The sequence below is a fragment of the Anser anser genome (assembly GCF_964211835.1).
Source record: "Anser anser genome assembly, chromosome: 12".
Lineage (NCBI taxonomy): Eukaryota > Metazoa > Chordata > Aves > Anseriformes > Anatidae > Anser > Anser anser.
The window spans coordinates 23,069,521-23,094,015 of record NC_139733.1 but is presented as its reverse complement, the minus strand read 5'-3'; the positions used below and the strand labels follow the sequence as shown (position 1 = coordinate 23,094,015).

Genomic DNA, 24,495 nt, shown 5'->3' with positions numbered 1-24,495 from the left:
ACGTGTCCCTTGGACACAGGTGTTGTTTTTTTTTCAAAATCGGGTAAGTGGTTTAGCAGGAACAAAAGTAACCTAAAGCAAAGTTCATTTAAATTCACAAGCAAAAAGAAAACACACCTTAAAGTCATAAAATATAACCACAAAAGACCTTCTAGCTTTATACCAGTATAATTGAGAACATGTAATAATCCAGTGACAGCATGACTAAAATAATACACATTTAAAACAAAGGAGAGCAAATGAGAGAAAAGAAAAAAAATATTATGAGATTAGAGACTTTACAGTCATTGCCTGTTGTTTTTGTTGCTGTGGTTGTTTTCCTCCTAGTACCATTAAATTATGTTTACACTGGATTATTGTATGGAAAAAGGTATCATAAAGTTTTATGATGAGAGTCTTTGAGAGGATAAGTATTTGCAGGAGGCTGCTGTTGACTCTTAGAGCAATTCATTTCCTTCTGGTTGTCTAAGAGGACCTGCTGCTTGCTCGCTGTTTGTAGGAGGATATCAGGGAGGTCGTTTCAGGGAGGACAGGCAAGGTGATACTGCCAGGACTGACAACCTTTTGTTCTGGGTGAGAGCATTATTCATGTGCGCCTTACAACTTGACCCCATCAAAGTGAAATAGCTGTAAATTATTATAAAGATTGATCTCTCTGTGAGTTCTCCTGATCACTTGCCCAGAAGATGTAGGCATTATCACAGTGAGGCCCCAAAATGTCCCTGCGAGCTATTGTAAAAGCTGTTGTAAAAAATAGCGGGCAGTTCTCCATCAGTCATCCACGGCCAATAACGCGTTTCTTCTCACAGGACTCTATTTACTGGTCAGCTCAGGCTTCCCTGTGAACGATCAGAGTGTCCTGCAAGGTCGCGCTGGGGTAATTGAGAATTACTGCTCAACAAAGACATACACTCCACTGCGCCTTGAAGGTGGAGATTGCTCTTTAAACCATACATCATCACGATCAATCATATGATAAAATACACGGCAGGCAGCTTCCTAATGCCCTTGAGATTATCAACAATGGGAGATTGATTTGGCTTCCCTTGTTCTAATGGCTCTTCTCTTCCAGTCTTGCAGCAGAGGGTAGGGATGCACCTTCTGACAAACCTCCGGTGGTGTCACTTGATGGGACGTGAAATGCAGATTTGAGGGACTGTATGTCTGCAGCACTTGAAAGAGCTGAAAGGCAAAGACTTCGGATGCCATCTCCAAGGTAGGAACAGCCACTTTTGGATGAGAGAGGAAGGAGTGTCTCCTTCAATAATAAATATAAAATTTGAAGGCTTTCAATAAAAAAATTGAAGAGCTGAAACACTGAACAAGTTTGGGAGTATTTCTTGTAGGCAGCATCTGTCTCTCAAGGATGCAATCAGGCTCAATTACAATTGCTTCCATTACAGGGGGCCTTTTGGTCTGATCCTTGTCACAGGAGCTGTGCTCAAGTCAGTGCATCTTTAGTGGTGCAACTGGGAGAAGAACAGGGCCTTCATGCTGAAAACCGACCGTGTCTGTTTAAATGCGCAACAGATCACAGAGTGTAAAGGATCAGAAATGAAAGAATTTTCTAAAAGCCAGCTTGTTAAATCTCATTCCCTGGGTCAGAGTGCAGATAATGGAGAAGAGCAGCATCACCTGCCCCCCAGAAAAATGCACCATTTGAATTGGTCCCATCATTTCCAGATTTCCCCCATAAAAGCCATTTCCACAGACACAAAATTTCTTCTACTAAGTTCTTTGCGGTGATGAGTTCCCCAGAATATCACACAATCAGCTTTCAAGAATGACACCTTTAAAAAGAAGTAAAATAAAATCCTCCTTGCAATTGCAAAGACTATGAATTTAATTTACCAATGCAAACAAGAGCAGCCTGCCAAGTTGCCAACACAGATACCTAATTTGTTGACACGGAGATCTCAGGCAGTGTTTTATTTAGTTCCATGCATCTGCATTCGTTTGCAATCTGATAGGTCTCCAGCCACTTCTGTAGCAGGCAGAGCTGCTTTGTGCCCTTCCCGTTCCTCTTATATCAGAGTGCAGCTGGGATATTTTAATCTATATTTAGGACTTTTTGTGATGCTTGAATCTGTGGACCTTAAGGGCGTGTTGCGAAGGGTGATGTTTTCACCAGTGTTTGGGGTGGCAGCAGGTGGGGGTGAGGCGAGGGGAGAGGCTGATGGTGGTTGGAATGAGGGGTACTCTGCACAAAAAACCGGGGCGGCTTCGCGTGCGACTTCCACGGGCTTCGGGGTGTCTGGAGCTGGGCTTAGGCCGAAGCAGTGGGTGCAGTGATGTGGGGCTGGACTTAGGCTCCATAGTCCTGACCCCATCCCTAGTCGGGCTGGGGATCCTGCCTGGCAGCAGCCCAAAATTGAGGTGTGCTTGGCTAGGGTTTGGCCACAGCTTCGTACAGGAATACCCAACACCAGCCAATGTCCTTCTTTGGGATGAACAGTGAAAGAGTTCTGTTTTTTTAATGTTTTTTTGTTTTTTTGTTTTTTTTTTTTTTTTCCCATAGTAACAAGAATAATACAGGTGTGATGGGATTCTTAATTATTTGTACTGTCAAACACAAGCTGAACAAGCATCCGCATGCCTTGAGCTGATAGCTGTGAGGGAAAATGACAGGCAGAACCTGGTTTTGAGCATTTTTCCCTTTTGAGATTTACCACTGTAAAGAAAATGGCATTTTGCCTGGTAAGCCGGAGAGATCACCCCAGGTTCAGTACTGCAGCCCTGCAACAAGGCCCACGCTGCTCGCCCGCCCGCTGCTGGCTCTGAGCGAGCCCCGCACTCTGCTGGCGTGGAGATGAGAGGTGGAGCGCAGGTGGGTCATTCAGTCTCGTATTCACTGCCAGCGCAAGTTTACCTTCAACAATCAATTTATCGTACTCAGAAAATCATTTTGCGTGTGTCCAGACGACGCAATGGATGTGGCCGTTCTGTCTCAGCAGGAATCTGGTTTGGCATTGGAACGTTGTCATCTTAAATTTCGCCTCCTGACCCATGAACAGTTTGTGTGTCACAGCAATGCTTTATTCTTTCCTCTGATTCTCTCTCATACATATCCTTTGGGTGGCCTCTTTAAAATCATTGCTCACCTATGCCATACAGCATTTGCTCCTTTTAATCTTCCTTCACGAGACGATGTCCCAGTCACTTTATCGTTTTGTTTCTTGTTTCTGAATTCTCTTCAATTTGTCAGAATGAATGGCTTCTAGCAATTGGCGATGATGAGAGGATAGAGGGTGTATTCAATGTGACAGTTATTTACTCCACAGAGAAAACACCTTTGTTCTCCTTTTCAGAGAAATGGGGCTTTACATTTTCATCGCATTAGAGGCACAGCTATCTCACATACTTACAAGACATTACGCAGAAATGCTTTCTCTTGCAATAGTTTGCTCTGCCTTTATTCTTATGTTGCATCTGCTCTGTGCCAGGTGGCAGGAAATGTACCAAGTGTGTGTGTATTTTTTAATGCTTTAGAAGGTTCATCTTTCCACAGCCAGGGTTCGGGGTCACTATTTACTACATTGCTAAAAACCATCAATTTCTTGTCACCTTTCACTGCTAGGTATGTATCTACTGAAAGCATTTTCCAAATTAAATCTCACATTGAAAAAATATCTCACTGACTGTCAGAGTCTAAACACAACATAAATGTGCATCCGGAGAAGGACTCTCGCAGTGTAAGCGCTCATTAGCTGCAGAGAGGTGAAGAGGAAGGTGTTAGAGCTGAAGCAGCTTGCAGTTACCGCAGCGCAGTGTCAGGCTGACCTACACGGAGCCGTGTGCTCTGCGCAGGGGGCAGCTCAGCGTCACGGCTTTCTCACCAAGCAGGGCTGTGCTGGTGTGTGCACCTTGTGAGAAGAGAGGAGGAAATGAATTTGGGAGACGTTTTCATTCAAAGCTGTGCACCTGGGCTGGTTGTAGATTCAGGCCTCGTGCAAAGAGCATTATCCAGCTGTCTGTTATTGAATGTTGGACTCTTTTAGGCAGGCACGTGGGCTGGCAAGTGGCTGCTTACACCACTCCTCACTCTGCTGTCTTTTGAATAAGGAGTGAAACCACTTCTCCCCACCAGCACATACACGTTTCTTAGCATCTGCATCTGTGTTTACAACACAGTTGTTACGTAGATGGAAGGAACATTGAAAGTCACTATTTTTTTTATGTTTTCAAAGTAAATTGCATCGGGAGTTTTACATAGGAGAAGTGCAAGTACGCACAGTGCCTTTTAGATAATGGCTTTAGGGAGTTTTGCTCACATTTGCCATGTTTCCCTTTGAGTTATCTGTCTGGTAGCCCTAAGGTTTTCTGCCGTACACCCTCTTGCTGTCAGACAGCGATCATCCTTTGATGGCATTACTACCCATTTGCGCACTGCTCCCAGGATATGTTCTGTCCCCTGTGCTCCTGCTGCTGGGTGGAGCAGTTGGGGCAAGGCTTTGGCCTGAATATATCACAGTTCTCTTGATTATTTGGCTGAAGAATTTATTCTGGCTTGAGTCCTTCTTTTGGGCTTTCTTTTCATAGCTCAGTGAAGCAAAATCCATTTGTTTCATTGATGCTTAGGCTGGACCTTGGTGATTTTCCAGGTGTTCATTAAAATATATCCAATACATTTTAAGAAAGCCTCCATTTTGCTCTTTCTGCTCCTTTTCTGACGATGATGTCAGGCTGGAATATTTAGGATTTTCAAGTTTCCTGCCACAAAATAGGAGTGAACTAATCAGAGGGACAGACAGGATAATTATAGCAGAGAGAGAGCTTCTATTTATTCCCAAGTATCTTGTTAATCAGCAATAATGGAAAAGGAAATAGCAAGAAATTACATGGCAGTTAAGCAACTTTTTGGTAAAATATATATTTTTAAATTAATCTAAGTGGTTTTGAATCATGAGAATGTAAAATGTAAATTAATTTAATCCATTAACAAAATGAAACTTGAAGCCTGCTTCCTGTCATATTTTCAGGAGTGAAAGTAATGAAATGTTTGGTGGTGGGTAGGCAGGGTTATTATTAGAGACTAATTGCTCCAAGGTGGAATAATATTCACCCAAACATTTCATTATTTGGGATTACGGTCTGTTTTTAATGGAGCAGTTGGAAATGGGTGGGGAGGAAGTGCTGGGCAGTTTTTAGTGAGGATGAATCAAACAGGAAGGGGCTGCGTGGCAGCGGGGCTGCGTGACACTGGCTTTTGTGACACAAGGGCTGCCTGACACCAGGGCCGTGTGACACCAGGCCCTGTGACCCCAGGCCCTGTGACACCACGGCCATATGACACCAGGCCCTGTGACACCACAGCCATGACACCATGGCCGTGTGACCCCAGGCCCTGTGACACCACAGCCATGACACCGTGGCCGTGTGACACCAGGCCCTGTGACACCACAGCCATGACACCATGGCCATGTGACCCCAGGCCGTGTGACACCACAGCCATGACACCATGGCCGTGTGACACCACAGACATGACAGCACAGCCATATGACACCAGGCCGTGTGACACCACAGCCATGACACCAGGCCGTGTGACAGCACAGCCATGACACCAGGCCGTGTGACACCACAGCCATATGACACCAGGCCGTGTGACAGCACAGCCATGACACCAGGCCGTGTGACACCACAGCCATATGACACCAGGCCCTGTGACACCACGGCCATATGACACCAGGCCGTGTGACACCACAGCCATATGACACCAGGCCGTGTGACAGCACAGCCATGACACCAGGCCGTGTGACACCACAGCCATATGGCACCAGGCCGTGTGACAGCACAGCCATATGGCACCAGGCCGTGTGACAGCACAGCCATGACACCAGGCCGTGTGACACCATGGCTGTGTGACCCCAGGGCCCTGCAGGTGCCCGTGCGGCCGCCCCGTGCTTCTCTGCGCCCCAGACCCTGCACCGCCCTCTTGCGGCGTCTCTTCCCCCGTTGCTTTAATCCAACAAATCCTCCCCTCCCTGCGTGGGATCTGTTAACAGAATACAAGTTCGCATCCACCGCTGCCTTGCTGATTCCAGCGGCAGCTTGCTGCAAACAGCACAAGCAGGGAGCCGGTGCCAGGCACAGCGGCATGGCGGTTTGGTCGGGCCTTGTCTGTGGTGCACGTCTGACGTGCGAGGAGCTATCCGAGCTGCCGACAAGGAACAATCCGATTGCCTCTGCCAATTCTATTACTCTGCCCAGCCCTGCGTATTTCCAGGGTAGCAGCAGCATTATTGATGTTATTTTGCGAAACAGCAAATTTTTGCAGTCCTTTTCCTCCAAATCAGCCCTATCGCAGTGCCTAGTCTCGCTCTACACCAGCAGCTTTCATTACCTTGGGGCAGGAAGCAAAGAGCAGAGTCCATCAGCACTGCAAAACTGCATCTTTTTTTTGTTTGTTTCGGGTTTTTTTGGATGGTTATTTAACAAAGTGTTCTGCACTGTTCTCCATTGTGGGCACATTCCCTTTTAGGATCAAGACCTGAGCCTTTAGCAAGGGCTAGAAAGCAATAGGGTTTGTCTTCATTTTGAGTCTGTTTAAGGAGGTTTATGTTTATGAGCACATATAGTTTCTTCATTGAGGAGGAAAAAAAAAAAAGGCACTGTTAAAAATCAAACTTTGATCCCCTTGAGTCACATAGAGACAGGCACTAACAAGCATCTTATGAGCTGAAAATTGAATCTCATAGCACTTCAGCCAGGCAGTCTTGGAAAATTAAGATTAGGGCTGGAAATATGAGAAATCAAAATTAAAGCTTCTATATGTATATGCTTTATATATTAGCCGTGGTGACCAAAATGAAGATTTTTTTTCACACTGCAGAGAAGTAACTGTGACTGAAGCTCGGGTTTAAAAGACCAGTGGAAGGGAGGTCTCAGCGTTGTGCTGGCAGCACTCCGGCACACAGCCGTCATCTCTGAAGGAGAGGGAAGGGGAAGCGCGGGGTTCTGGCAGCCGCGGCGCGGCGAGGCCGCATGTCCCAGGCCCCAGCAGCAGGCAGGTGGGAGTGGAGGGGCTGACGTACCTGGGCACAAACTATGCAGGGAGAAGTCACCAACACCCAGGTGGCCCCAGAGCGGGTTGTTTGATAGTGTCATGGCAAACAATTGTTTTTCTGAAGTTTTCTCAAGTTTTTGGTGCTGTTCCTCGGTTTCTTCCCTGTGGGAAATTTGTTTTTCTTGGTTGCGTTTTATATAAATGCTACAGATTTCACTTGACTTACCGTGACTTCAGAAGGGAAGTATGACACGCTAATCATCTGGCTAATGACTGCCTATTTATGTGGAGCTTCTTTCAAAGCTGTTGTATTATTTTACACGAAGAAAATTGTGTTGATTTTCCTGCTGCAGCCAGAGCCGTGGCATGCGTTTGCTTTGACTCATTGTGCGACAGAAAGAAGTCCAAGTAGCCGTTGATACCTTTTGCAACCTGCTCTCCCCAACCACACAGACATTTTCGGCACATAGCTCTTCAAATATTCATGATTTCATCTTTAATTTCTTGTGGTGCAGCGTTATCTAGAATAACAAATTTTATAACGATAACCTTTTAAAGTTCAGTAGAAAAAGAAGGATGCTTACAAAGGTCCTGAATAAAACCTAGCACAGACTTATTTATTTGTATTGAGATGGACTGTAGAGTAACGTACATGTTTTCTAAATAGGCACGCCTGAATGTCCTTGCGATGAAAAAAGCCTGTTTATTTACCCAGGACGCAGACCAACATGTAACTATTTGGCATTTAAATGCTTGCATCTGTAGTCTTTTGTTTTGGAAAGGGCAGCAAATTAAAATCCCACCAGCAGACATCCAGAGCAGGTCTGTGGGGAGATTGGGGCCACATAGCTGAGCACCTGTAAGAACGATTCACTGAGCTAATGAGTGATGGATTACTAATAGGACAACAAGTTGCTCATACACAAAGGAAGACCCAGAGAGTCAGCTTAGAAATGCACAGCGAGACAGGCCCTGATCAGAGAAGCGGCAGCAGTACCCTGGGGCTGCGGGAGGCCTGGTGGCGGCACGGCCTGCGGAACTGGCCAAGGCCTGGGCTGGGGCCGTGCCCTGGGGGTACATCCACTGGAGGGCTGCCCCCAAAATTTACGTTTTCTTTTTCCATGATGATGGCTTGGGCTTGCGTCACTTGGGCTTGCTCAAACAGGGAGACGTTTTGACTAAAATTCCAAGAAATATGGTAAAACCAGTCATGAGCTGTGGACAGGAGTGTGCTTAATCTAGGGTGATACAATTGCAGTCGTGGCAGACAAACAAAGAAGGACTATTTGGATAATTTATGTCTTTCTTTCTTTCAGAGAGCACTGTTCTCGTTTAGAGCATCAATTTACACTCTGTGTGTCAAGGAATGAGTGGAAATGAAGTTCAAACAGTGTAAAACACCTAGAGTTCAAATGGATTTAGAAAGGTGGATCTCATCATTGTTCACTGCTCTCTTACACATCCATTTATTATTTAGGAAACCAAACGAACTTTGGTCCCTTTGTGGTTCTTTCATTAAACCTTTTTTTCTTCTTTCTTTCTTTTTTTTTTTTTTCTTTTTTCTTTTTTTTTCTTTTTTCTTTTTATTATTTGTTTTTTATTTCCATTGAAATCTAGCAATCCAAAGTATTCTCATATTGAAGTTATGAAAACTAAACTGTTTTACTAAAGCTGGTATTCTTTAAAGAGCCTTAAAACTTTGTAAAGGCTGTTGGCAATTCCTGTATCAAAAATAATATAAGGCAATGATACTTGTCAGTCCCACGAACATGATTTCTCATTTTCCTGATGGGCTCTCCCATTTCTGGTTTGTCTGTATATGCCTACAAGAATAACCGTATTGCTATGTATTAGTCCCACAAATTCATAACAGATACAAAATCTGTGGAACAACAGTAGGGCATATTCATAAGACAAGTCAATGTTTTTGGGTGGCAGCCAGGCCTGGTGGGCAGCCGCAGGGTAGCGTGGTGGGGCTGAAGGTAGAGCAGCCCAGCTGGCTTTGCACTGCTGGTCATAGCGCGTGGGCACTGCTCTTGTTGAGGTGGGCCTGTCCTCATTCCGATCGATCTGGGTTGTACAATTTTATTTCAGCTAGAAGTGTGTTTTCCTAAGATAAAGTGAAACTTATGAAGCTTAATGTCCATGTCAAATATAAAATTTTTTCCTTTTGACATATTTCATCTCAATGCCACCACAGAAAGTATTGGATGATCCACTTCTAGCTGAATATTAATGAAGTAAATTATCTCCGAAAATTTCCTACTGTGCTCAGACTGCAGGAACTAACACGCCTCATTAGATGCCTGTTGATTAAAAACATTAAAGTGGCTTTTCTTTCTTTGAATTGTAATTAAAACTAATTTGAGAGACCTAACGCCCACACCCATAACTGGCTCCAGTGGCTCAATTAAGCTGGAGGAGCACCGCTTTGCCGCGCACGGGGCCGTTTGCCTGGGGTAACCATGTCGGGCAGCAGGACCCCACAGGGGCTGCGCCGCATGTGGTGCCCTGCTTCAGAATGCTCCATGGAGCTGAGCTCCTGCTGCCGGTCCGGCCACGGTGGATGTGGGTCAAATGCAGGCAGAGGATGCCCAAAAATGCCATTTTCTTTGTACCTCGCTTACTGCGGCTTTCTCGTGCCAGAGGTGTGTCTTGTTCGCTTGTTACTCTACATCCTCTCTGAATTCTGCAACTCATACTCTTCTGTTGCCTTTGCAAAAATGGCTAGAATTGTGTTTTCCTTATAAGCCTTCTTCAAGTCAGGAAGCATTGCTCATTTGGTTAATTAGGGAGGAGAGGGAAGAAACGTGCAGAATGCAATCCTGCTTTTGCAACCCAGTAAGCAGCAGCAGGAGAGGGATGTAATAAGAGAGCATTGCCCGTCATTGTTACCAGATGTGCAACACAGGGTGATTATAATTCTCTGGATCACAGACACACCAGGGACTGGAGGGTTAGCAAAAGTACTTAATCACTGGTTCCTTTAGGATTAACAGTCAAGGCAAGGGATAACATTTGTAATAGATTATATCTTTCGAGAGTGGAATCTAGGCAGATTAAATACTGTGTTCCTTACAGTTATTTTTGTTCTCCATATGTATATTTGGGTCAGAAAGATTTTTAATACTGTGCATTATATGATAGAGAAAGCTTTCGTTGTCACTGGTGAAATGAGAAAGCAAGTAATCTCGCTCTATGTCCCATTAAGGACAGGAAGTGAAATTCCATCCCTGATCAAAACAAGTCAAAGCAGGTGGGTAACTAAAGCAGAGGACACAGGTCAGGAATTCTTGGGTGTCCAAAACTTGCAATTGCATGCTTTGCTTTTTGCACTTGTAGTCCTGTTCAGGTTGGAGCCCTGCAGCCCCAAAGGCTTTTCCCTCCTGGAGCCATTGGCCCTGCGGTCACACTCGGGGACTGCTGCAATGCAAAGCAGCTGTTATGATGCAGAGAAGGGGTGAAGCCTGAACACCTAGATTGTAATTAACACCAATTATAACATCTCTTTTAAATTGACTGATGGCAGCAGAGCTGAAGCCGTGCCTGTTGGTGCTGTCCTGCAGCGCTGGCAGCGCAGGGATTTCAGGCCACATCACCGAACGCCACCCATTGTGCAGCCCCAACACCACACATCCCACGGGAGCACGCCCAGCACAGCCTGGACTTCACTCCCCCCGTGTGGTGCCAAGCAGTGGCTTTTTGCTCCAGCCTTCCTTTGCAATGAGGTGCAAGTAACACAGATTTGTGTCGGTGCTTATCCTAGGGGACCGCGTGCTGCTGCGTGTTGGGTGCTTTCCCTGATCTGGATCGTAGCAGGGTGCGATGCAGCGAGATGGAACAGCCCAGGTGGGAGCCTAAGGGGATGAACGCATCTTCCCCCCAGGGCCTCTGTAAGGACCAGCTTGCAGGGGCTGTATCTTTGCAAGCGGCTTGTCACAGCACTGGCAGATGGCCACGTCTGTCATCACAACAGGGTGTACTTGCTGCACGTATCCCTGTTCTCCTCCCAAAAGCTGCAGCTCCTTTTACTTCTGTGCTTGCAGGGATGGCCTTCCAGGGTCTGAGAGAGTGATTCAGAGCCCTCACCTGGAGCAGGAGTAACCTGGACACCAGCTCCTTTTGTTTCATTGAGCCTAGTGAATAAAGCAACATTTCGAGACAGTAACTGTTCATGTGCACCTGGCTGGGATTCAGATGCTTAACGGCAATAACTTAAAGGAATGTCATGCGGCATGCACCAAGTGGGGATGCCAGACTTGTTGCATTTGCAAGCCAAAACACTTATGCAATTAGTGCAGCCTTGGCCAGTGGCCACAGCCAGCAGATGTCTAGCTGAGTCCTGCACACTCCTGGAGGAACAGTGCATGAAGATAAAAGAACAGATTTTCTTCAAGCAAAATGAAACAGTAGGAGTCATCTCTCCTAAATGAGCTGTTTTTAAAGGGCTTATATGGCAAACTCGTGCTCGGTGATTTATTCCTCTTTCCCCTCCCTTTTCTTGCCTCTTTTCTGTACTCTCAGCATCTACTGCATGTCTAAATCAAATAATTGTCCTGATTTAGACATAAAGAAGTGTTCAGCTGTGTGAGGCCCCAGTGTGACATCCGTATTCCCAGAAAGGAATGACAATCCCTGTAGCCACAGCATACAAAGCACTGATTTGGGAATAAGCCCTCCGCAAGAGTTTCAATGTGCTGATTGACTTCGTAGCAGCCAGCGCCTGCCAGATCAGGTCTGCACTACCGCTCCTGGCTCTCTCATTCTGCAACCCAGAAATTCACTGTGCTGGCTTTTAAATCACTTGTGGATCCACAAGCAAAATCGTACACGTGCAGGGCTCCAGTTCTTCCCCACCACCATGGTGCCCCCACCAGGTATCTGGTGAACCAAATACCTGGTGTCTCTTAGGATTTGTCTGTACCCATCTTCCTCAGTCCCACCCATGATGTGGAGAGCTGTCGTTGCTGGGTCAGGATCAGTCACTTGGGTGTCAGATAATCACCAGAAGGCACTGAGGTTCTTCCTGCTTTTTGTAGGCTTTCTCAGTGGAGAGTGATGGAAGGGAGGCAGGAGTGTTACGGCTGGAAGCCAGTTAGATTAGAGTGCGTATTAGAAAAGTGATATACAGCAGAATTGGGAGATAAGGTTAAAGCTGAATGGAGTAATTAGCAGGAGGAAAGAGAGAGGTATCAGGCTCTGCTCGAAGCTGACCTCTGCCTTAAGGAGTTGAGAAAGACTGCAGATGAGCAGCGTGGAGATGGCTGGGGAGCCGTGGGTCAGCCTGCCACCACACTGGCTCCGAAAGACGTCCTGGCAGCCCTTGTCTCCGGGAAGAGCCGGAGCGCTGGGGTGAGGCTGGAGGTTTGGGAATTTCTAACTGAGGCTTCAGCTTTCTAGCACTCACAGACAAGGACTGTGGCATGAAGTACTGCTTCAGTGCAGATAACAAGTAGTTTCCATGGCACTTGATATAGCACAGAGTATATTCCTTCAGGTCCTTGTGAGCTACGTACCAAGCAGCTGCTGGGTCCTTTGAACCCGTGGTCCATCTAGTTAATTACTGGCATCTGCCAGTCCAGGATCTCCAAGCTCCTGAGGAAATGGAGGGATGCTTGAGGCAGGTGGAGAGTAATTCTGCAGCAGTGAGATTCACAAGGAGCTATTCTTCCAGGCATGGCCTGGGTCTGGCATGGTACCAAGTCGCTGAGTTGAACCTTGGTTGCACCGCAGGAGAAGAGGGAGCGCCCTTTGCCTCCAGGCCCTTGCTCTAAGAGTGTTGAGGAAAAGCAGAAAGAATGGTTATGCATCACAAATCTCTGTGTGTGAGAGATCTGCTGGAGTTGTATCCCTAACAGATGGATCTTCCCAGTAGCTTTCCTGAAAGCACGGAGGCAGAGCTCCTTGCAGCCGGGGAACAGGCCACTGGACAGCCTCGTGCAGAGCTTGCAGGCGTAGCGCTTGGGCTCTTGTACAAGTGGGACAAGGGCAGTGTAGCATGGGACTGGCCTATTGCTGGACACGCAGACATGAAGAACCAAGAAAGGACCTAACAGTTAACAGCAGAGTCCTGAGCGGTCCTGTGCCAGGGTTTATTCGGCTGTTCCTTAGGGACAAGCAGGGACCCCAAACCCACATCACTTTCACAGACTCAGGCTGGCGGCAGTGCGCAGCCTCTGTGCTGTGCCTCCCCACCAGCTGGCCTCTGCCCTGGCTGCAGCCCTCGGCAGGGCTTTCATAAATGCAGACGTCTCAGCAAGTGGTATTGATTGCTTGCAGAGCTAGAAATCTGTTTTCAAAAGAAATGAACATTTCTGAAGGTATTGATGGCTTTGTCCTGCAATACGGTCGGGATACTGCTGGAATATTGCTTTTGTGCAAATTCCTCATTTGCTTTTTCTCCTGCGTTGCAAGAGCAGCTGGCTGCAGACATGCCGGTGGTCAATACTAAGTGATGGAAGATGGTCGTGCAGTAATCCCGAATGCTGCCTTGGTGGCACAGTCCTGGTGCACAGGCAGAAAGGAAGGAAGCGCTAGGCACAGGGTGGTTTCAGGAGAGCAGGGAGCTGGAGGCCGTCATGCAGTAGATCGCGGTCTCCTACCCAGACCCTTCTGCCCTTTCACTGCAGAGAGCTGATGTTCAGGTGGTTAGGATGACTGGGCACTCCTAGGATTTAGTGACCCCCTTTCCTCTAGGAATACTTTCCTAATTACAGTTTACCTGAAATTCTTTCTTGCCACCCCCCCAGAACAAAATCTGGGAGCTGCATCGTTACCGAGCCATAAGCAGCCATCAGGAAAACCAAGAGGCGGGAGTTGGTGTTCTCTCTCCAGCATCAGCTTCCCCTGACATGGCTCTCCTGCACATACAGGACGTGTAGGAGCATGTGGATGCCCAGATGGCGAATTTGCACTCCAGTGAATAAAGCCATTATGCAAGGCAAGTCAAGGAGATCACTAACAGTGACCCAAACATGTATAAATCCAGAGTGTCTTCAAGTCCTGCAAAGCATATTCAGTCTTACAGCATGTTGTGCTGTTGTGTACTTCTTTAATAAGCAGAAGCAAATATAATAACAATAATTCAGCAGCTCAGTAGTGGACAATGCGAGAACACCCCAGGGCTGCTGCCCAGCTGCCGGCAGTGCTGAGAGCAGCCGCCCGTTTGTGCTGGGCACGTGGCAGGGCCCCCCGGGAGAGGAGGCAATGCCTGCTGCAGTACTCACCGTCCCCATATTAGCTAGTGGGGGCTGAGCAGTGCCTAGAGGAACATCCGACAGCTTCACCCAGCCCCGAGCAGCACAGGCAGGTCGAGGGCAGGAGTTTTCTGTGGCGAGGAGAAACTGCAAGGGATTGGGCTGAAGTGCGCAGCCTGGGGAGAAGTTAATGCATTTCCCACATCCGAACTGGCCCCATTCGTTATCAGTGAGCCAAAGGAGCTCAGCTGAGCACTGATTGTATTAGTGAGGGTTGGTGAGAGAACTTTTCCTTACTATCATCCCCGGTATAAATACCGCCGTAACATGTATTGATTCTTTTGAAATTGCAGCTGTCACCTCATGGACCCATAGCATTTATTACTCTTCCATGGAAAGATTTTCTGCCAGTTCTCCCCATTATCAACTTCACGTCATTAACAGTAATACCTCCCCATAATGCCAAGGTATAGAAAAATTCTGCGGAGGCCACTTGGAAACCTTTCCATCATGGAGAAATGGACCCAAACCCACAGCTCCTGCTGTGCATGGTCAGCTGCTCTTCTGTTTCACGTGTAGGACTAATGCTTTGACCATTATTCACAGAGATCTGTCTGTTGTTTGGACACCCTCAGTGTTCCTGGCTTTCAGCTGTCTCAGCTGCCCATATTAACTCTGCGTCTAACCCAGCCCGCGCTGCAGAGGCTGTCAGTGTGAAGAATAATTCCAGAACAAAAAGGACATTTCTGTTTCTCCAACATTATAATCCAGGAATTGTGGCTGGATCTTACTTTAGCCAAATGGACTCACCCGGCTTGTCTATTCCTTTCTGCACCATATTTGCAATCCATAAATAATTAATCAAACACACATAAAAATCCTTAGGATGCTGAAGAGTTCTGCAAAATGCTGGCAGGCTTAGATCAGAGCCAGGTTGTTAAAATGCCTCTAACAGGGCATTGCTGAGCATGGCGACTGACAGAAGGGTATTTTTAGAGCAACAAGTTATATGGGTTTAATAATATGCTTCAGCTCGATGTGTGGCTCCGCCTTGGGATGAGGAGGTAGCACCCGTTCGTCCTTCAGGTTTATTCCTCCCATTTCCTAGGTGCACAACTGTTTCTGATGACATGGTTTCAAGGCAATGCCATCTCTCCAAAGAACACAAACAGTTAAGTGCCATGGTGTAATGGCAACGTAAAATTGTTTCTGCAGCCTGTGTGATGCACTGAGGGTGGATATTATTCACTGTCAGCTGGGTCCCAGAGAGCACTTTATTGAATTGCCTCTAAGACTTAGTATTGGGGTTAATTATTTAGGTACCTTAATTTTCAATACATCTCTGTCTTTTGCCTGCAGTATCAGAAATCTAAACCTCCCATTCAAGGGACAGAACTGTAAGAAACCCTCAGCAAAATTTAAATGCAATCACTGTCATGAGAAGGAGGGGTGATTTGCAATGATTTGTGATGCCTAGAATGTAAACTGAATATTTATAAAACATTGATAAGTTCTCCTGGATGCACAAAAACTCTCACCAGCTGCTTTTGTCTCTGTTGGTTGAATTGTAATATACATCCCAGCTGATATGATTAACTTTGTCCCGTGCCAGCCTCGCTCCGTAGCAGCACCATGCTCAGGGTGGCGGCCTGCTCGCAGCCGGGTCTGAGCGAAGCCGAGCTGGGCTCGCCCGCGGTGGGCGATAGCAGACAGTGGAGGTCCTCACGAGGAGTGCGGCTGCCGGCCATGAGATGGGGGACGACTGTTTGCTGATAGTTCATTCAGCCGTGGCGCTGGTCACCGGAGAGCCACCGGCCCTGTGCCTGTCGTTACCCCACCCGGGGCAGCAGTGCTAATTGCAGGCTCCGAGGACGCCCCGCTGACCCCATCGCTACGAGGGCAGGAAGGGTCTGGCAGTGGCGCTTACCTTCACCAGGAGAATCGGCAGGTGCCCCTGCCCATGGCACGGGGTTGGAGCGGGGTGGGCTTTGGGGTCCCTTCCAGCCCGAGACATTTGGTGACTCTATGAACACCCCAACAAAACGCGGTAGGCTAGAGAGGGCTGGCAAAAGAAACATCGAGGCTCAAAACAATTTTGCTGCCCCCGTGAGTTTTTAGACACGGCACGCTTGCTTGTTGGTTATTTCATTGCTAAACCTCGTATCCTGAGGTCTTACCGAAATTCCAGTCCCCAAAGCCCTTAAGGGGCGGCCACACAAAGCGCTGGGCCGTTGCACACATCTGCAGCAAGGATGCTCAGCCCGGCAGGACGTGGGGGCGCAGGGCAGCGGTCTGGAGCACAGCACGTCTGATGCTGCTGTGGAAACCTCCACCAGTTCCTGCTGGGGCCATGGCTCCTCCCGGTAATGTCTGTTCCTGCCTGAAACGAGTAAGATTGTGGTGTAAAAACTGGTGACTAATAGATATTATAAAACACGACAGAAAAGAGCAGCACTGCCTTAATGGGCACATCAGGAGATGATTATGGTTATCAATAATATTTTGGACTCCATTAGAAGCTATTAAATTTAAAAAGCCACCAGTTACCGTCAGCCCACGTAAGCAGAGTGGGAATAGGAGCCGGGAAGCCCGGCCCCTCCGCGACTTCTCATCCCCAGGCCCCAGCTCCTGCCCTGCCTCTGCTCGCCTGCGGCTTCTCCGCCTCTTCCCTCGGGGGCTCCTTGCGCCACAGCATCCCCAGCCACACGCGGTCCGGGACACAGCAGTAGCTTGCATGAGCTCACGCTGCTGTCCTTCAAGATGTGCACGGCAAATGTATTGATGCAACACATCGCTACAGCTGAGGCTTCACCTGAAGCGATGCCGTTATTTACGTTTCCCCCCATGTCGTTAGGAGTAGTCCCGTGGTGCCTTTTGATGGAGCAGGCCGTCGGAGCACAGAGCTGGGATGTGCTGCTGCAGGCGAGGAGGTGACCTCGCTACAGCGAACACCGGTGGGGTGTGAGCGTGGCCCCAGCTCTGCCGTCCGTGCTCCAGCTGCTGCTGTCCACGACAAGCTCCTGCGGCGTGCTGGCTCCCTCCTGCCCCGCGCTGCAGGGCCCGGCTCTCGGTGTGAGCTCCATCGCCTCCAGCGGAGCCTCCGCCGTCCCGCTGGGCTTCACCTGCGTGTTCAGCTAGGCAGCAAATGGTTTGCGCTTACCTGCTTCTTTGGAAAGCTGTCGTCATCCGGGACTCATAAATTTAAGGGGCAACTCCTTCTTAGTATACATATACGCTCTAGCAAAATGGCAAGAATTATTTTCTGTTGTAATTTTGTTTAATAAATAATCACAGCAATGGAAGAATTTGCTTCACTCAGTCTAATGACATGAATTAAAACATTCAATTACAACTGTGGGGGCAATTTAAATATTTGCTTATTCTTTAGGGGATTATAAATTAACCCTAAGGACCTCCATAAACCTTATTCAAGACATTGACAGAAACTTGAATTCAGACCTTAATTAATCTAGGGAAAAAAGAGCGCAAGACCCAAGAGACATCAGACACAGCAGAGCCGCAAGGGCCATGCTCGCTCACCAGCCGTGTACAGATGCACCCTGCCGGAAATAATTCAGATTTAATAATTCAGATTTAGGGAAAACATGTTGTAGGGATAATTAAAGCCACTGAACCTAATGTGTTTCACGAGAGTCCCTGAGGCGTGAGCCTTGGCTGTGGCAGTGTCAGTCGGACTTTGTGGGCGCCTCCACTTGTGCCAGCGCCAATCCGGGTCCGTGCCGAGGGTGGGAATGGGTCGGGCACCTCTGCGAAGCCCCTTTAACCATTCCCGAGGGGGAAATAGGAATGGAACCATGCTTATCCAGTACATTCGTTGCCATTTTCTAGGGAATTAAATTAGTTTTGTTGGAGTTTAGTAAATTAACTAGAGAGAGCGTTGATAAGGAAACACAAACCGGAAAGTTTGGTTCCCACGGAGAAGAAAATGGAAGGGTGGTTTGCGGTTCGACCAGGCCATTGAAAGTGCTCATTTTTTGCTCAGTGCCCTGCCATTGCATTCAGGCTGCAGCTCGGTGCATGCTGCCTACGAAGGGTTGGCCGCTGGGGCGCTGTCCCCCAGCTTCGCTGAAGGCTGCCAAGCACCCAGGTGTGCGAGCCTCGGCTCAGAGCAGGGCTGCATCCTGTAGAGCTGTCCTGGCATTTGGGGCAGCGACGGGTCTGCAAGTTTCTGCAGGTCTGGCTTCCAGGCAGCCGTCTGCAGCCACACCTCTGGTCCCCAGGCAGCCAGCGGTTTTCAGATGCTGAGAAATGTGGCCCACAAGTAGTGTGTTTATTGTTCAATCTTGAAAAGAGAGAAAAAAAAAAAAAAGGCAATACAAAGCTCACTGTCTGTGTCTGAGGTCACAGTCTTTTAGCTTATTGCACTCCAGGGAAACTTTTATTGTTGTCAGGTGCAAGCAGACATTTATTAATTGAGCAATTTCTCCTGACCTTGATGGAAACCATCACTAACAGTCAAATAAATAGATTAGCATCATAATTTTTCAAGGGTAGGCTTAGAAATTAATTGCATTTATCTGATTTTGTCTGTTTTTCCACGGCAGTGCTTTGAAATTTTTTAATGTTTTCTTTCCTATTTGCACAGATGCATATATCATACTGAGGACAATGCTACACCTAATTTACTTCAGCAAATGAGACCAATTAAAAATAACTCAGTAAAAATGATACTGAATCTTCAATTACTTCGGGAAGATGAGGAGTGGGGCATTCTGTAATTGACTTGTTCATCTTCTCGTCCTCTAAAACTCCAGCGTGAATGTTAGCCAGGGTTGCTCCCTAGCAGGTTGCCGTTAGTACTGGCTGCTATTTCCACTCGATGGCCAGTATCGGTCACATATTACTGGTTTAGTTTTCTGGTTGAATGAAGGCTGTTGTGTATATATATTAGACGATGTGAGAGGTGGAAGATGGGCTATTTATTTATTTTTTTTCATCAGAACTGTTCTTTTCTTCCAACTCTGCTGTGTATGGTGTATTTGCTTGTGCTCTATTCCGACACCTCCTGCTGACACCAGCATATGTAGGTCAAGGTGGGTTACTATGATCAAGAACAAATACTCAATATAATGAAGTATTATACTGTCACTACAGGTCTGGAAATTGTGGTTGCACTGTGCACTATGTTTGTTCTGCGTGATTTGTAGGTAATACCATATTTCAGTAAGTAGCAAAAATAAAAAGCCACAAAAATGAACACAACTCCTGCCTTTTGCAGATACCTGCCTCTCTGAAATAAGAGGCTGCCAAACTTGCTGTGGTAAATTCATTTCTACCAGAAAAATGAGCAGCTCTCGTATCACTAATTACAAGGATTTTACAGAGAATGCACATCTCTAATTAAGGCCGTATTACACATGCTATGCATTCACAGCTAAACTCATTTTGATGAATAGGGAACAGCTGTTCCTGATAATGCCAAGATATGGATCTTCTTCCTTTTAATGCTGAGAGGCAGCCTCAGTTGGGCTTTTGAAGGGTGTCAGTGCTAAGACAGAAGAGTCATGTTAGTGCTTTCGAACTTTCTAGAGATAAATGAACCAAACCTCATGTTAGTGCAGTGATGGAGCGTGGAGCTGGTACTAGCTCTGCAGCCTGGTGAGCAGCGTGGGCTTTTGGGGAAGTTGATCCGTCCAGGCTCTGCTGTGCCTGGTGTGTTTTATTGGTCAAGGCATGCTTTTGGCTGGGGGACAGCTCTCTTCAGTGAGGGTATCCACAGCCCTGTGTCTCAGCGGTGGGGGAAGACCTTGAAGACTGCATGTTTGGAGACTGTCTAGCAGATAGGGTTTGGTTTTGAGAGCCTCCTCTCTGTGAAGTGGTTGGTATGCGACTGACCAGTTGGTTAGCATCTTTGTTGCCTCATTCCGCTGTTTTCCTTTTATGCTTCACCTGCCCCCTGAGAGATACAAAGAAGTTCAATTGGTATATGGGTCTGAAGTGCTTCGAGGCCTTTGGATGAAAGGTGTTACACCTGTGTGGTGGTCTACAGTTGCTTCTTTGGATGAGCATGCTTACGTCTTCTTTTGTTACTAAATTCACGTCCCTTCGTTCACTTCTGAGAAAATATTTTAAACTTTTGATAAAATTTTTAAAAATTGCTTTCATATTTAATGGGTAATAAGATCTTGTAGTTAGAAATGAGCCTTCATCATGGTACGTGACTGCTGTGAGGACACTCGCCAAATGGGACTCTTTTATCGTCGCAGGCAGTGCAGGGTAATCATTTTGTTCTGTAAAACTTCCAAGTCAATCTACGTTGTGTAAAATGCAGAGCAGCAAATTTCAGATTGGATTATAAAAAGCTTTTCAAGAAAAGTTTCTTCAGCTCAGAGAGGGGGATAGAAGTGGGTCTAGAGCTGTGAATAAATGTTGTTTGGGGACTTTGATTCCTGAAGATTTATTTTCTTAATACTGTTGAGTAGCATTTAAACTACCTCCAGCTCCTAGGAGCTTAGGGAAAAGCTATTTTTCTGCTTTATTTTAGCCTCTAGTCCTCCAGCCTCGGTCGCGGAAAAGAGAAATGGGACTTGCGCATCCTCTTGTCTCGTGCAGCGCCCCGCAGAGCTGTAGCGTGGGTCCCTGCGAGGGCGGCGCGCGGGGTGGGGAGCCGCTGGTCGCGGGCGATGCGCTGCGCTGTGACGTGCGGCTCCTGCCCTACGGCGCTGGGGCGGAGGGGGGTGCTGAGCTCGGGGGGTCCCGTGGTGGCTGCGGTACGTGTGTGTGGTAAAGGGCTGAGCTGGGCGGAACCGCGGCTTTCTGCTTCTCTGCTCCGAGCAGTCAGGATCTGCTAAGGGACGAAGGTCGTGGAGGGAGGAGAATTGGTTAAGGATGGGAATTTCTGCGCTGAACATCCATCAGAGATGAGCAAGAGGAGGAAGAGAAGAAATCCACTGGCTTTTCCAGCGGGGGGACCTCGTTTACTTGCAGCCTTGTCTAAGGTCAGAGAAAACAAATGTTTTTGTGCTTTGAGAAGTCTCTGCAGCAGAAGCTGCCTTGGGACGCTGTTTGCTTTTCTTAAAAAGGTAAATGTATACAGCAGTACATATATCTAGAAAGCAGTGAGGAAAATGTTGTATGTATGACTTCACAAATAATGAGGCATGAGACTAAAATAGGTTGAAGTGAAATCTTATTCGGGTCTAACACGGGGAATTCCAGGTTCTCACCTTGGAGAGCAAAAAATTAAAAGTGGTTCAGGCAGCCTGAGCTGATGAGTGATTCCCTCAGGAAACAGAATGCAAAATCATATTTATTGCTGCTGGTAGAAAAGCTGAGGCTTCCTCTGTATGAACACTTCAGAGGTAAGAGGAGCCAGAGCACGCCTGCACCTCAGTAAGCGAGAGGAGGGATCTGCACCTGAGACAGGCGAGAGTGCAACAGAAGCCTGGCAGTGGCTCGCTTTGGAGAAGCAGTGCCAGGGAGATTAATTCAATCATTTAGTGCTATTTAGTAGAAATTAGGCTTTCATGGATGCTGTTGTTTTGGCGCTTGGTGGAGTTTTGCCACTGGCGGATAAGACGAGCGGCACGCACCTCGCCAGGGGCTGTGCAGCGGCGCCTGCGGCCGTGCTCTGCGTGCGGTCACCTCGCTGGGTGCTGGGGCTGTGCCAGGGCTGTGTGTCCCCAGCCTGTCCGTGCCCTGTCCTGTCCGCTGCTCTCCTTGATGTCCATCCTCATCCGCGTTCCCTTGCAGCCCCTGCCTGCCCAAGGCCTCACCCCGCTGTCGGTGCCTCCGGAGGCTTTTCGAGAGGCAGGGATAAGCCTGGCAGGAGGGGGCTGCTGGCGGGAGGTGCTCGCACCCAGGGCTTTCCCTGCGGTGCCTTCTGTTGGCAGGGCGCTCACTGTAACGTGTGGTTGTGTATGTGGTGAAAACACTGCAAGGGACTAACGTGCCACCTGGGTTTGAGTCAGCTTCTCGTTACCAGGCGGATTTCTTCGTGTAATTTACGGGTGAGTACGTGTGTCAGCTCGGATTTTGCTGTCTGTGTAACGCTGTTATTAAAGCCGGGTGTCTCAAATAAGCTAAACAAAACAATGAAAACTTGTTTCCTGAGATAATGTAATACTGGAAAATATTTATGAAGTGTTATAATTAAAAACAAAGCATTTATATGACAAAGTTTTATTCTGCTCTACAGTTTTAATTAAATTATGCTCAGTGGGCTACGCATCATCTCCGGGATAAAATTGGTTGCTAACAGAATATTTTCAGCTCTTTGGGGAATACAGCTATTTTAACACTGAAATGTTAGGAAACCTCTGTGCAAATTTATTGGTTACGAAGTGCTTATTAGCAGTAGTCAGGTCTGGTAAAGCTGATGCTCTCGTTTGTCCCGTTGGTGTGCTCCGTTAGAGGTATTTTACCCTGGTATCTTCCCTGCTCCCAAAATGAGACAAATACCCACCTCAGAAAGGGGAGCTGGGAGATGGGGTGGGGAGGAGGGAAGCAAAGACAGGACAAGCCTTTTCTGTTGCAAACAGCAGATCCTAATATGTGTTGGCCATAAAAAGGAGCATAACTGGATTTTTCAACATAGAACAGCACAGAAAATCATCTGCCATTAGGGATACCACAGCCTACGAGTCTTTAATGTTCAGCAGGAAAGAAAAAAAACTGGATGTGGAGCTAACGTAGCATATGAGGGCTGCTGAGTTTGCCTGGCAATAATCCATGTTCAGTGTAATCTGTGTTCACTGGGAGCCAGTCAGTTTTGACAACTTGACATGCACAAGAAAATCCTCGATTTCTTGAACTTTAGGTAGGGGTTTTCCCTCACCTTTATTTTTCCTTCTAGAACCTAGGAGGAAAAATAATTGGATAGATGGGGGGGGAAAAAAGAAGTCTTCAAATGTGATATTATTGTAGCGTACTCTGGCAGTACAGGCACTGTGTTCTTTTTTTTTTTTTTAATCCTGAAGCATATGAATAAAGCATAACACTGCAAAGCTTGCATGTGCTGGAAATATATAGTCTCCTGGCAAAGAGCAAGTCGGGGTGGTATCTATACAGGCTGTCCAAAGTTTTATCTTTTGCAGCGTTCGGCTATAACCTTCAATTGCCTCTACAAATTTCTGGTAGCTTTTGGTCAATACCACGTTTTCCTCCTGGTATTTCTTCTTTCTAAAGATTTAGCTCGATGCTGGAGTTGATAAAGCCATCCTCTCTCCTCGCTGGTTTGCAGGGAGCTGCACACCACTGAGCTTCGTGTCCCTGGTGCTTGTCACAGAGCCTCGGGGCTCCGGCTGGGGGTCCCTGCGGGCTGGGAGCCGCTGGGCTCCTGCTGCGTGCCGGGCTCCGGTCCCTGCATCCCGGCCATCAGCTTCCACAACAGCATCGTTTGGGCCCTCGTGCAGAGTGGGCTTATGTTAATTACATTCAGATCAGCACAGCTGGAGTCCTTTTCTCCTGCCACTTCTCTAGTTGCTGCACATAAGGTCAGGGATGGCAAAAAAATGACTTGGCTAATAAGTTGCAATAAGGAAACGCTGTTGTATTGATCTAAGCACTCGGAGCAGGCTAAACAACCAATATGTTCATTACATTTCTTCCAGGCCACTTCCAAACCACGCTTCTTATTAAAGTTGTATCCAGCATTGGTCCCACTATTAAGTTGTGCTTGTGGATATCAGTAGCAAAGGGCCTAAGGCTTGTGTTTAGGCAGGCAGAAAAAGAGTTCCAGTTAAGTGGCAAATGAGATGAAGAATGTATCTTATGGTGCAATTAAGATGCATTCCATTTTAATAGATGTAGGCTGTTTAAAACTGGGTAACTTCAAACAGTTTAAAATCAGAGTTAATCCTGCAAATGCCCAGGTGAAATAAAGCTGATGCTTGGTGCCCATGCACCTGAAGACTTCTGATCCCTTTCAGGTGCCGAGCCATGGTGGTGTCGGGGGTCTTGTGGGGGTGACCAGGTCTAGGGAGATGCAAAACATCCATAAAACCTCAGTATCCATTCTGGTCTTAAACCAAAAGGGAACTGCTCAAGTCCCTGGTTCCCTGTTCTCACAGCAGCTTCAACTCAGCTGCTTGGTCCATCGCTGCCGTGCACTGGGGGGGGGGTCCTCATTCTTCCCTGCTTCCACACTGCCACCCTTCAAAGCACAACCCTGTCCTTTGGCAGGTTTAGCCCAAAGCTGAGGATTATGCGGGGAAAATCACAGGTGATGTGTTTTAAGTGCTGTTTAAATGTTGAGCAGCATCTAGCAGTGACCAGGAGGGGTCAGATGCAGCAGGAACCTGTAGGAACTGAAGGCTGTCTTTAAAATGTTTCCCA

General features: G+C 47.3%; 1 long non-coding RNA gene across 5 annotated transcripts in view; it reads left to right on the top strand.

The window, feature by feature from the left end:
- LOC310880132 overlaps window positions 1–24,495 on the top strand; it is a 155,134-nt gene that overhangs the window by 112,752 nt on the left and 17,887 nt on the right. For 3 of the 5 annotated variants that reach the window (XR_014571470.1, XR_014571471.1, XR_014571472.1), the window contains one exon: window positions 1,073–1,216. The exons of the other annotated variants lie outside the window; for them this stretch is intronic. This is a non-coding gene — a long non-coding RNA (uncharacterized lncRNA). The remainder of the gene's footprint in view (window positions 1–1,072; window positions 1,217–24,495) is intronic. 5 annotated transcript variants of the gene reach the window in all.